This window comes from Arvicola amphibius, chromosome 1, assembly GCF_903992535.2.
Source record: "Arvicola amphibius chromosome 1, mArvAmp1.2, whole genome shotgun sequence".
Classification (NCBI taxonomy): Eukaryota; Metazoa; Chordata; class Mammalia; order Rodentia; family Cricetidae; genus Arvicola; species Arvicola amphibius.
Window position 1 is genome coordinate 63,638,519 of NC_052047.1, and position 13,761 is coordinate 63,652,279.

General features: G+C 50.5%; 1 protein-coding gene across 1 annotated transcript in view; it reads left to right on the forward strand.

The window, feature by feature from the left end:
• Positions 1 to 13,761, forward strand: part of Sorcs2 (sortilin related VPS10 domain containing receptor 2) — a 375,316-nt gene that overhangs the window by 166,626 nt on the left and 194,929 nt on the right.

Below are 13,761 nucleotides of genomic sequence, written 5' to 3' on the forward strand. Positions count from 1 at the left end.
CTTCTCATGGTCACGTCCCTCTGTGTGACTACATTGGCACTGCTGTATCCCTCTACTTTTGTTAAGGAATTTAACTCCTTTCCTAACCCTTTCCTCTTCATCTCCATGTCCCCAAATGTCAAGATGCATTTTCCTAAATGTTGCTCTAAACCTTCATCCCTGGCCCTGGGTTTGCTTTCTATTTCCAATACCACAAAGATACTTTCTCCTAAGAATGTTCTGTCTTTCCATAGTTTGGTTCTCAATGCACCAGTCTTCTGATAGTGAGCCTCGTGTGGTGGTGTTGTCTCTTGGCAGTGTGCCAGTCTTACCTTAGATATCATTTTCACAGCACTGGACTGACAGTGTGTTAGTGCTTCAGGCAAGTCTCAGGGTCACTTGCAGCAGCGAGAAAGGACATGGGATCAAGCGTTGCCGTGGCAGGAGCAGTTCCAGGAGATTGGCTATGCACATTTAGCAAGCATGGGAGTGGGAAAGGAAGGGTGGAGCCTGTGCAAAGGGCTCAGCATCTCTATGCCAAATCCTGCATTCCATGCAATGGTCTCAGGCAACTTGCCACCTTCCTTTATTCATAATCTTTATTTTTAATTAATTTCATTAAAATTTTTCTTTTTTTTTCTTTTCTTTTTCTTTTCTTTTTTTTTTTTTTTTTTTTTTGGTTTTTTTCGAGACAGGGTTTCTCTGCAGCTTTTTTTTAGAGCCTGTCCTAGACCTAGCTCTTGTAGACCAGGCTGGCCCTCGAACTCACATTAATTTGTTTAATTCTCCATTTCTATTTAGTTTTTACAGTATAAATGTAAATACTCAAGCTTTTCTTATATTGTGCCTTTGTTCTGTTGATTAAATCCTGGGGTTAGAATTCCCCCAGAATACACTGTGGGAATCTGTTCTATCTTTTGCTTTCATGTTCCAAGAGAGCTGGGGTTTGAGATTTTCAAGATCCTTGTCTATTTCCCTGTGACATCATGCATGGGATATCAAAACTAGATTTGATTCTATCTTTCCATAATATTTCTCACACCTCGTTCTTAAAATTCACACGCAATGTCTCTTGTTATCGACTGTGTTAAGGCATCGTGCTCTGTAAATGCCAGTGGGAGGGATCAGAGATTTGAGACTCAATGGTTGGGCAAAATGGCTCCCAATACCTCCTCCCTATTAAGAAGGGTGAGTCCTCTGTGGAGACAGAACGCCATGCAATGTACATTCTGGCTTTATTGCCCCCAAGGGAGACGGTGGACAGAGCTGGAGGCAGGGTGTTTGACTGCCCATGAGACAGCTTGATTTCCCAGGGTATACAGTGTATTTCCCAGTGGCCTGGATGCCAGGACTGGCACAGCATGGAAGTGCTGGTGGGTGCTTTTGTCAACAGGGAAAGCTGACCAAGTGCAGCCACAGCTTCCAGAGAGGAGCACATGAAGGAGCCTGCTGTGCCCTTGGCTGGCATCTGGAAGGCACTAGTCTTGCACTGTTGGGCTTGTGTTAGTACCCCTGTGTGCCAGGCTTTGGCGTGCCATGTACATGCACACAGAAGTTGGTTTTGAGCCTTGCTGAGTCCCTTGTCCCTCCTGGTGATCCCCAGGGGACTCCATTCAAGGCTCCCAGTGGTTCAATCCAGACCCCATATCCCACAGTTATTACAAGATGGCTTCTACCCCAAGATGGCCAGTTGTTCACAAGATGATACCTAAAAACAGGTACTCTATAATATTTTTGAATTTTCTTAGGGGTCAGAGATCCCTTTTGTCCCCCTAGTGGCCTCAGCACATGGCTTCATCTGCCCCTGGGCATGCAGAGAGCTGAGTTAAACTCAAACAAGCCTCAGGGCAGATAGGGCTCTCAATAGAGGCCCTGACTTGGAAGCATTTGAGTCTATTCAATAAATAATCATTTGTTTTGAACTATCAGTTTGTGGGCCTGGTGCCCACCTATAATTCCACCTATAATTAGGATACTGAGTTGATGTCCAGACTGGGTTGTACTGTTAGAGACAGACCAACCAGGGATTAGATTTGGATGACAAAGAATTAGTGAAAATTTAAGGACATCCTTCTGTGGCCCCAGTCCCCTGTGGCCTCTTATCTACCCATCTACCTAGTTACCTATTCTCCTTCCCTCCCTCCCTCCCTCCCTTCCTCCCTCCTCCCTCCTCCCTCCCTCCTCCCTTCCTCCCTCCCTCCCTCCTTCACTCCCTCCCTCCCTCCCTCCTTCCCTCCCTCCCTCCCTTCCTCCCTCCCTCCTTCTCTCCTCTCCTTCCCTCCCTCCTTTCCTCCCTTCCTTCTTCCCTCCCTCCTTCCCTCCCTCCCTCCCTCTTCATCTAACCTCTTCCTCTACCGTGGTTCTCCATCCCTCTTATCTTTCCATTCATCTCCACTCTATCATCTCTACCTGTTTATTATTCCCTTCACCCATCATTTCCTCACCTGTCCTTCCATTAACAGCTCTCCACCCATCCATCTATCCATTGTGCAGCTGCTCAGCTGTCTATCATTCATGCATCCCTTCCACCAAACTATTGGTTCACCCACCATTCTCCATTCAACATATAACCATCCATTCACTCACCCGTCCATCTATCATGGTTGAATATGCAATGCTTCCCCACTGCTTTCATGTTTGAGCAATTGTCCCCAATTCGTTAATTCTCTGCTTTCTGTGCTGTGGCTTTGGTATAACCAGACAGCCTCCTGCCTCTGCCACCATTCCTTCCCTGTTGCTGCATGTCTTCCCCATCATTACAGACTTTATCCCCTCTGGAAGTGTAAGCAAAATATGTCCTTTTCTCATTAAGTTTCATTTGTAAGGGTATTTTGTCGCGCAGAACAAGAAGTAACTAAGACGAGTAACAATTCATTATCTCTCTCACCTATCAAACTCACCTATCCATTCCCTCATTCACCATCTACCTATTAAGCTACCCATTATCATTAAAAATCCATCTATCCCTCCATCATCATCTACCTGTTACCATCATCCATTTCGTCCATCGTTCATTAATCTGCCATCCACCCCACCTGCCCATTATTAATCTACTATTATCCATTCATCATTCATACATCCATTCATCATCTACTTATAATGCTTTTACTCTACCTGTCCATCTACCCACTTATCCATTCATCCTTCAATATCCACCAATCCATCTGCTACCCAAAATCTATCATCCTTCCATTCATCATCATTCATCTTTCATCCTCCATCCTCCATCCGTCACCATCCACTCATCATTAATCTAATCTTTTCAGCATTTTCCATTTGTCATCCACCAACCATCCATTTAACCTATATATACATGTTTCACCTATCTGTCTACCCAGTACTTACTCAACACCCAACATCTACCAACCTATCCAACATCCACCCACCCATTATCCATTCCATTCAGCACTCATTCATCCTTCATCCTCCACCATCCATCTAACCATCCCATCATAATCTAATCTAGTCATCATTTTTCATCATGCATACATACAACTATCCATCTATCCATGAATCCATCGTCTTCCACCCAGCCACTCCATTCATCATTCATCCATTCACTTTAGACTTTCAGTTAGAGTAATCCATAATTGGCACCCAAGACTCTTAAGTATAGATCTGTAGATGAGGGGAAACTTCACCCATGGCTGTGTGATACAGTCCTCACTGACAAGAGGCTGAAGAAGCGGGGAAGCTCTAGCCATGCCGCCCTACTGGAGAAGGTGGCCACCATGAAAGGCTTCCTGGAAGAAGACAGTCTTCTCTCCGAGGAGAGCGCTGCCTGTTGTGGTGGTCATCCCACCTTCCTTCCTCACCCTCCCTGATGGCTCTCTATAAACATCTGTCGAGTTATGCAGCCAGCACTTCTTTAGTTAGCTTAAACTACACCACAGAGAATGCTGAGGGCAGCACTGGCCCTGGAGGGTTAATATGGCAGCATGGTGCCATTCTCTTCTGGCCAGGCCTGTAGTGCAGCCTCTTAGTAGGACCTGACTGGTCAGTATTTACTATGCGGCTTCACCCTGGCTGTCAGGCTGCCTGCCTTTCATCCATTCCCTCCTCATCCTCTAAATCTCAATATTTGACCCAGCTCTGCTGGACCTAAATGGCCACCCTAGAGTGATGCTCACTCTGTGGTATGGCTAGCCCATGTACTGCAACAGCTTACCCAGAAGCTGGCCTGCAGGTCAAAGCATGCTCGGCAGGCAGTGTTTGCCTGGATTGCCTACCTAGTTGTTTCATGGGCCCTGGCTTCTTGCCTACTGCAATGGCAATTGTCTCAGGTAGATGAGTCCCAACTCCTTTTTATGTCTATGTGACAATGACTATCTGGATTGCACTTTTGAGGAAAAGAAGACGGTACTGGTGAAGAGGTCCTAGTATCTGAGTCTCAGGCCCTGTGTTGATCCCAAACCCTCTATGGACATTGACACCTTCCCTCTGAGTGTCATTGCCTGCGCCTGGGTTGGGGTTTCCCCTGCAGCCTCTATTTCTTTCCCAGAAACCCTGCCAGTTTCTGCCATATCCCCACTTTGAGTGGTCGGGTGCTCCTTGTTACATCTCCCAGGATGGGGGTAACAACCCACCACATACATGTTCCTCATGGTCATCCTCTGCTTCCTATGATCTGGTTTTCCCTGTGTTTCTTCTTCTTAGAATCTCAGACCAGAAGTTGAGTCTGGCGTTTTGCTGAGCAGAACAGCACCCCACAAGGTGTCACTCTGGCTTCAGCCCCTGGGCCTCTCTGCTCCTCCGTACACTGGATAAGGCTATGGTCATTTAGGAGGTCTTTGGGATGGGTGTGTTGACAGATTACCCTCTAGAAAATTCTCCACCAAAAAAAATTCTTGCTAAATATAACTCATAATCATTCCAGAACTTTGGCAAACTATAAAATAGATGAGGCAGAAGAAAAGCAATCCCTGTGTTAGTCCCACCCCCATGAGATTAAAGCTATTAATATCTGAGATGAACTATTCTCTCCAGGCTCTCTAAATATGCAATATATACATGTTTTATAAATGTTGAATCCCAAAGGAATTATGTATTAAACAATTCTTATGTGCTGGCTGTTTTCACAGCCGCTATTTTTAATGGCTGTATTAATACACCCCAATCTAAGAAGGTAATACTTATTTAACCAAGTTCTCGGTTTTTTAGAACATCTGAGTCATTGTCAATTTTCACTAAGACAAAGATGTGGAAGTAAAGAGCCGTGGCACCTGGCCCTGCACGCATCACCCTGCGCCTTGGAGTCTGCTTGGAATAAGTGCCAAAGAGTGGATATTCTCTTCTGCATTGGGTTGGGGTGCTGGGATTCTGACATGGGTGAGCATGTGGTGGGTTGTTGAGGTTGCTGTTGATGTTACCGGGGAATAGAGAAATTGAAGCTCCCTTTAGACAAGAAGAGATCTGCAGGACTTCCCCTCCCTCCTGGTGTGACTGTCTCCTGGCTGAAGGAACGTTTGGCAGGGTGAAGAGCAGTCATATTCATGCTTCTATAATCCTACATGAGGACAGTGGCCTCTGACCCTGAGCACCTTCCTTAGTGACTTTATCAATGCCAGACAAAGCAACTTAAGGAAACAGCCCCTATGGTGGAAAAGCTGTGCCTGGAGGAGAGGCAACCTGGTCACATTGCATCCAATCAGGAACCGGAGAGCCGGGGAAGAGGGGGAGAGAGGAATGCTGATGCTCACTCACTTTCTCATTTTTCACTACGCCCGGCACCCCAGTCCACAGAATGGTGTTACCATATTCAAGGTGGGCTCCCTTTTTAGTTAAATCTTTGTGAAATTGCTTCACAGACCACATGTGGAATTGGCTCCTGGCGGGGTCTAGATACTGTGGAGTTGAAAATGGATATTAGTCATCATGCCATGGTTCTGTGTCAATGCCCTGCTGCCTCCAGCACTGAGCTTGCTGCTGCCTGGGATGAGAGAGGTGACCCTCATCCTCCATCAGATTCCTCTGGGCTCACATACAACCCTGGACCAGGGATCAGGAAGGTGAAAGGATATAGGCCTCTCAGAGCTTGCACGGCAATCACTTCCTGTGTGTCTTAAAGTATCTCATATGGGGAAAAGCCAGAGTTCAGGGCAAAGGTTTGCTTCCTGAGAGAGAGAACTGTTGCCAAACGGTTTTAACACCAGGCAGGAGCTAACTGGAACCATTGTTGCCAGCAGGCTGGAGTGTGAAAAGCAAAGGTCTATGGATGTAAAAAGTTATTTCTAGGCTGCCGAGACTGCCCTGAGGCCCAGGCTAGTGCAGTGGGGGCTAAATGGCAGAGAAGGGAGCTGGGACTCAATTCCGGGAGTGGTGTTTCTACTAAGCAGGTTTCCCTTGTGGGGACCAGCTTGGCCATGGATGCTGAAGGTATCTGGGTCAACTCTGAGCTTTGTTTGGAGGTGATAAGGCCTTGGGGTGACTCTGAGACCAACAATAGGGGGCCCCTGTGTTGAGCCTGAACCAGGGACGTCTGGGCCTTGCCTGACTCAGTTTCTATTGGAACTTCTGCCACTGCTCTCTCAGCCTCTAGAATGGTCTCCTGGGGTATGTGAATTTTTTTCAGGCCCTGTTCTTTGAGTGCAGGGGCAGATCTCTCCCAGGGGGAGTACTCCCATTTCAACTGCTCTCCACAAGCATTTGAGGGTGAGGTAGAGTGGGCAGAATAGAAGCTAGACTCAGAGGTAGCCTGCTGCACCTAGTCCAGGTAACTGTACCCCAGCAATCCAGAGGCTTCGCCAATGGCATTTTGTTCATGTAAAGACCACTAGAGAAGTTACCAGCTGGTGTCCTCTGACAGCTCTCCTCTAAGCATGACAAGGACCCGGGTTCCTTCCATATTGTGACTCTACATACTCCCTAGTTCTGGCTAGTTCTGGGCATCTAGTCTGTGCCTGCTTCAGACAGAGGAGTTCAGAACACAAGGATAGCCCATGGGAAGCCCTGCCCTCCTGCCTCAGCCTCAGTCACATGTCTGCTCTAATACAAGGGAGGATCAAAATCATAATGCACTGTGCACCTAGGGACGCACTTACTGTGACCACCTGGCCGGGCCTGGTAGAACCTGGCCATAGTGGCACTGTTCACATTAGGGTCAGCAAGACCCATGTGCAGAAAAGGTTGTTCCATGGACTGACTGTAGAACACTGGGAATCCTCTTCTACAGTGCCTGCCATTCCTATTTTCACAGCAAGAGGTCCCCCTCTCCTCAGGGTCCCATGACCCCTGTTGTCCAAGGCCTGGCAAAGCACAGAGCACATCTGGAGGACCTGAGGCAGGTGTCACAGGAGTCCTCAGACAGTAGTTCTGGTCCTCCGTAGACCCAACCCCACACCCTCTCCTAGTTCCTCCAATCTTTTGCCTTTGTAGCTTAGAAACCCGCTCACCAGCTAAACTCACAGCCATCAGCACCTCAGGGAGGGTGTTGGAATTCAGAACGCGCCACCTGCCAGGCCTGTGTGGTATGTGTGATGCCACATGAAGCTTAAGTAGTTCACAGGCTTGGCACTGAGCCACCTGCTGTCTCTACGCCCACCATCCTGAGGGACGGGCAGGGGGCTACCTGCCGCTTTGAAATGTTGCACCAGCAGATGGCCCGCCATCACTTTCTGTTTGGCTTTGTTTCCCTTTGTGGAGGAGGTCTTCTCTGGCCCTGCTCCTGGTTCTTTTTACAACACGCAGGCTCTGCTACTCAGTGCCTTCTGCACCATGCTGCATTTGATTTTAAATTCAACTTAGGTCCCCAGCAGGACTGCTGGATGGAGGCCTGTGGAAAGCAAGTAGGCTTCATGGGATCAGAGGAATGGTCTTACCCTGTACCACCCTCCCTACTATATCAGCTTCTCCATCTCCTCCAGGCAGGCAGAGCCCAGGCTCTCAGATTGGAGATTTGAGTTCAAGTTCTGGCTCTACGTATGTGACCTTGGGAAAGCTGCTAGTTGTCTCTGAGCCCATGTCTATGGAATGGAGATGAATGTGTGGCCTTGGTTTGGAGTCCAGGTAAATGGATGTAGAATGGATACGCCAGTGCCTGACTTCAGATGGTGTCACCATCATTCTTTGAGAATACACCTGTTCCTTACAGGGATGGGGACAGTAGGGACCAGGTTTCCAAAATTTTGTGGATCTCTTTGGTGGTGGGTACCTCCAAAATGATAGGCCCATCGTTGCACTCCACCAGGCACTGGGGGTAGCAAGTGGCAGCCACTGTCCTAGCCCCCAAGTGATCCAGAACATCTGCCACCATGTTCCCATCACCTCTCTGGAGACGACTACCATGTCCTGTCCTTCCTGGCCTTTGTCTCCTCTCTGACCCACCTCACCCACATGTGAAGCAGGGTGCTCTGTGGACTGGCTTTGTGACCTGGGAAGTCTTTATCCTTTGGTGCTCCAAATTCCCATCTTCCCTGGGACACAGCAATAGCCATTTTTCTGCAGGGGTACCACACGTCACAGCTGGCGCTGGGTCAGTTTCCTCTGTTATCAGCCTGTGCCTGTGGCTCTCTGTTCCACAGCTTGAACCTTCCTGTCCGGTCCCAGCAACTCCCGCCTGGACACCATCCCTAGCTATAACAAGTCCCCATGCTCCTATCTTGCCCTTAAAGCCAAATTCCAAAGAACAGGCGAGCCCTTCATCCTGCCCCAGTTTGAAACTGACCCCTGACAAAGGTCCATGTGGCCCTTGGACACACCCCTGGGACCCTCGACCTCCTGCCCCTAGCTAGGCCTCCAAAGCCAGGTCCTCTCTCACTCTAGCACTCACCTCCCTTGCCCCTCCACGCCCATCTGTGCTCTAGCTCAGCTCTGTTCTGAGCCCTCTAACCTTGACATGGCAGCTTCCAGGAGATTGTCGTCATCCCCAACCCCCCACCCCAGCTGCTGCAGACTCTGCCCGAAGCATCTCTCCCCTGAGATCCCGTCACCCTCTTGTTTGCTCTCTACTGAGTTTCTCCCGTCTCCTGAAATTTACATACAATGCTTAAATTTTTCGTATTATTTTGACATTATTTAATGTCATTTTCTTTTCCAAATGTCGTCGCTGGCATTGTTTCTTTGTATGTGGCTCATCTTCTGTGCGTGTTAACAGGCTTGTGTGACAGGCTTGAGTGAGCAGCGACCTTCTTTGTCACGATCATGTGTCCCTCCACCTCCCCACCCCCAGGCCCCATCGCCCCCATCTCTGTACTTTGACAAGGGACACTGGTCCAGTATAGCCTGTGGGATAGTGCCAGTCTTCTCAGGAGCGTAGAAAGCCCCACCTCCTAACCTCCACCCCCCCCACCCACACACATACTGGTTTCAGAAAGCTCAGCATTGGGCTACTTCCTTCAACCTAAGATGCTAGCCTGGGCTACTTTGTTTGGATGGCCCAGCCCTCACCCTCACCCAGCACCTGGCTTGGGTCAATACTCAGGGAGCCTGGGCATCATCCTGTGGTTCCTTCAGGGTGTGGTGCCTTCTGTGACTTCTCATGTCTCAGGCCCTTGGGGACAGTGGGGTCTTCTGAGTGTATGAAGGCCAGAGGGCCTGGAAGAGTAGGGCTCCCCCCCGCTCAGTGTGTAGTTTTGTCCTGTGTCAACACTGAAGTCCCCTACCATGGCCAGCTTCACGCTGTCAAGCCATGCCCTGGGTGCAGAATGGGTTAGAGGTGTGACCTCATCCTCTCTCCACCACCACGTGACCGCAGTGGCTCTCTGCTGTTTAGGGATCTGGAGTCCTGAAATTTTATAGGAGCTTTTGGATCTGTGGGTAGTGACCTGAGAGGGCATGGTGGGCCCCGCAGAGCAAATGGGACATTTCCAGCTCTCCCCAAGAGCTCTGGCCTTATGGCTTGTCACCCTCCTGAACCCTCGTCTGTTCCTCAGCCATGCTGAGTGGCTGCGGCTTGTCACTGAGGTGGTGGACTGGAAAGTGGCTCTTTCTGGATGCCTGGTTTTAGAACATTCTGTTAGTTCTGAGTCTCTGGTTCCCTTTCCCCTAAAGTAAGCCCCAAGAAGTGGGGTGTCTCCAGGGAGGAAGGCTTATGGGGCTCTGTCTATCTATGACTCATTCACCTCAGCCTGGGAATCCCTTGACCGCAGAAGTGTGCTCTGACCTCTGTTGACTTCATGCCTTTGTCGGCCTTTCCTAGATGCTAATCCTGATCTCACCGCTATGTGTATGTAGAACCTGGATGTACCCAGTCCTCTGTGCTGAGGGAGTAAGGGGCCATGAGGAAAGAGCGAGCGGCTTGCTTTAAGTCTCCCAGTGTGTTGATTGCACCACTCCTGGTGGCAGGGGTGGCTGTCTCTGCTAGCACGCAACCCCCAGCGTGGGTACCTACAGCAGCTCACACAGAAGCCCTGTGCTGGCATGACTTTCTCTAGCAGAGTCTCAAGAGAAGCCAGCAGGGCAGGGGATGTAGCTGTATCCTGCATGGGCACGGGAGAGGCTGTCTGCCTAGAGATCCTGTAAGTTCTTCCACCACACTGTTACTGTGACTGGCTCCCGTTGACCTGCGGAGGGTCACCCGGCTGGCATGTGTTGAGAACAGCACTGTAACCTGGTTTTGAGGGAATCCAGGCCGTGAGGTCTCTAGAGAGAGACGCTTTGGGGAACATGGCTTGGGTGCTGCTGCTATGTGGGGGCAGAATAGATCTCTGATCTTCAGGAACATTCTGTAACCTGTGGGCCCAACTCAGACAACCAGGGAACCCCAGACATACAGGTTCGGGTGTGGCTTCTAGATTCCAGGCTACATGGGCCCCCTCCCTGGGCTTGCTTCATACCCCGCAGAGGCCAGCACTACATCCAGCCAGCTTGCAGCCGACAGGTTTTCAGGCTTGCTGTGTTCCCCCAAACCCCTTATCCTGATCACTATGAAATGACCACAGTCTCCAGAGTCCCATAGGACTGGCCTGGGTGGTCCTGGGCAGTGTCCTAAGGTCTTCCTTCCTGAGATGCCATACTGGATCCAAGTCCCCAAAGAATTCTACCAAAAGGTCACTTTCTCTTCCTGCCCTTCTTGGGGCTTCTTCCCTTGTGGCCTAGGGATTGCCAGCCTGAGAAAATGGTTCAGAAATGGTGTGACTTTCCTTGTCTTCCGAAACTGTTCCTTCTGTCCTAATAAGCGGTCTTAAGTTGCGAGTCACCTTCCCAGGTCAGAATCCCACGGATGTCTGGTCCCTCCAGGTTGGTGGAGGCCTCATAGGCAGCAGCACGGCTTCCCAGCTGCATGTAGGTGTTGAGATGCCTAGGCCTTGCCCCTTCCTTTCCAGATGGTGGAGGGGCCCAGCCCGACCCATAGGCGTGTTTGCCCGGTCAGCAGTGGATTTCAGACTCCACCTTGTGGAGCCTTCAGCACAGACTCATGCGAAGCCCCCACAGGGGCAGCCTGAGATTCCAGCTCCCTTGGAGGGGTCAGCAGGGGTTCAGGGTGTCTCACAAGGACATCCCTCTTGGACATGGTTGTGACCATGGGTAGCACATTGCCCTGAGGGCCCATATTTTGTTTACGACCCCCTCCATTTTGAAGAGAATGTTTTTAGCCCAAATGAACCAGTTTGCCAGACCTTGACCCTGACAAGGAATTTGTAGCCATGGACCCTGACCAGAGTCCCTACCTGGTCTAGATCTATGCTGATGGTAGCATCTGATGGCATACCCATGGCCCTGTGTGGTTAGAAGTTTTCTGACATCTGTGCCCACTGGCCAAGCCTTCCAGAGCACCCTGCTTCCCCACCTTAATCCGGGCACCGTGGTCCCCACTTCCAGTCACTGCTTCTGTCTTAATCTGGGCACCGGTTGTCCCCCCCTCCAGTTTCTACATGTTTAACGTACCCGCTTCCCACCCTCCCATGGGAAGGGAAGGATTCTGTACCGCTTTCAGGTTTGTGGTGAGGACAGCTGCTCTTCTCGAGGTCCCTTCTGAAGCCAGCAATGCAGGTTGTCCTGTGGTCCTCGTCCCTCTGCAGAGCCACTAGGTGAATTTATGGATCTGAGGAAACTGGAGTGTGGGTCAGGTGCAGAGTCCCTGTGACCGGGCATAGGAAATCTGTGCCCTGCCAGCCACAGTCAGCAGTGGGCCTGTGGGGCTCTTGCCAGGAGTGTTCCAAGACAGGCTCCTGTGGGCCATGTGTATGTGGGGACATATTTGATCAGTGGACTGAGGAAGTGGCTGGCTCCCAGGCCTGATGGTTGTGTGAGAGTCAAAGGAAGGGAAAAGGGGAGCCCCCGCCCTGCCTGTCCCCGGCTGTAACTCGGATTGGAGGCGGTGAAATGGGCTCAGAGACAAGAAAAGACATGGCATTTAAGCACCTCCCTGGCCTCTGGCAGGCCAGGCCTATGTGGTGATGCCTCTCTGGAAATGTCAGGTCAAGAAAGCCATGAGATGTCACTTATAACTGTTAGAAAGTATCCCTTGGGATCACTGCCAGAACAGAGGAGGGGCCTTCCACTCTGCTCTGGCCCAGGGTTTCCCGGGGAGAGATGAATGAGCATTGAGTGTTGACTATGGCTACCTCAAGCTGTGCTTTGGGATTGCTTCATCCACAAGGCTACAACTGTGCATGGGCCCCCAGTAGGCGGCTTGTTCACTGACTCCTACTCCCTTATCTTGCTCAGGGCTAATCAAGGGGACCCAGGCCCATCCAGATGACAGTGCCCAGCACACAGGATTCTAGAAATTCTGGCTAGGAATGCCCATGTTCCTGGAGGGTGGCCCCAGTTCAGAACAGTTGCCTAAGAAGCCAAGGTGTGGCCCTCAGGAAAGAATCTACCCACATTACTGGGCAGCCAGGCCAAGGTAGTCTCATCCCCACCCAGGCAATGGTGACCTTGCATGGGAACTCGAGTGCACATCACAGATGTTTGGGCATCAGCTACATGCAGGTCTGGTGCTGGGCTGAGGCCTTGGCGATATCACCCTCAGGGGCTGTCAATGAGGGACTCATGAGATACTGAAGACTACACAAAGGAGAGGCAGGCAGTGGGTACCTGAGACAGACCGGTTGCCCCCAGAGGAAGCTTCCCTCTGGAAAAAAAACACCCATGGGAGGTGGTGAGGAGGGGATTTTGCAGCCCCAAGGACCACGTTCTTCCATTAGAATAAGAACAGCAAACATCATTTGGAGAAAGCTTCTGGTTATGTAATGCTTGCTTGGTCAGATTCCCCAGAGGCCCTATCGATTCCCAAGATAGGCTCTCCTGATTCTGATGGGCCAATGGGTGCTGGTCTCTAAGGGAAAGAGCTTGAGGACATCTAGAATTGTCTCAACATCCCGTGAGGCGGGCATGATCCTCCTAGTCTACAGATAGAAAAACTGAGGCTCAGCAGATAAAGGGCCTGCTCACGAGGGTGGAGCTCTGGCTGTTGGCCCATGCCACAGCCATTCCATACCCCTCAGGCCTTCCCCGGAGCTCGCCCAGCGGGGTTTGTTCTCCTAATTTTAAGCACACCCAGACTACTTAGCGCCAGATGACTGAGTCTAGGTGAGAGGACAGATTCCCCTTGGGTGGGACAAGACACGGACAGGCGTGCTCTGATGTCCAAATACCTCTCATTGGTGGTAGCCAATAACCCAGGCCCCTCCTCCAGAAAATGCCACTCATGTTCCAGCTACCCCACTGGGAACCAGCCGCAGAGATCCCAGCCTGAGAATACCCAATGCCCACCCAGACCTATTTGCTAAGCCATTTGCCTGACTAGTGGCAGTCCCCTCTACCCTTCCCTCTGCACCCTGCTTTGGATTACAACTGGGTGTTCACCCCACACGGAAGCCTCTGTCAGGTTAACTCAGG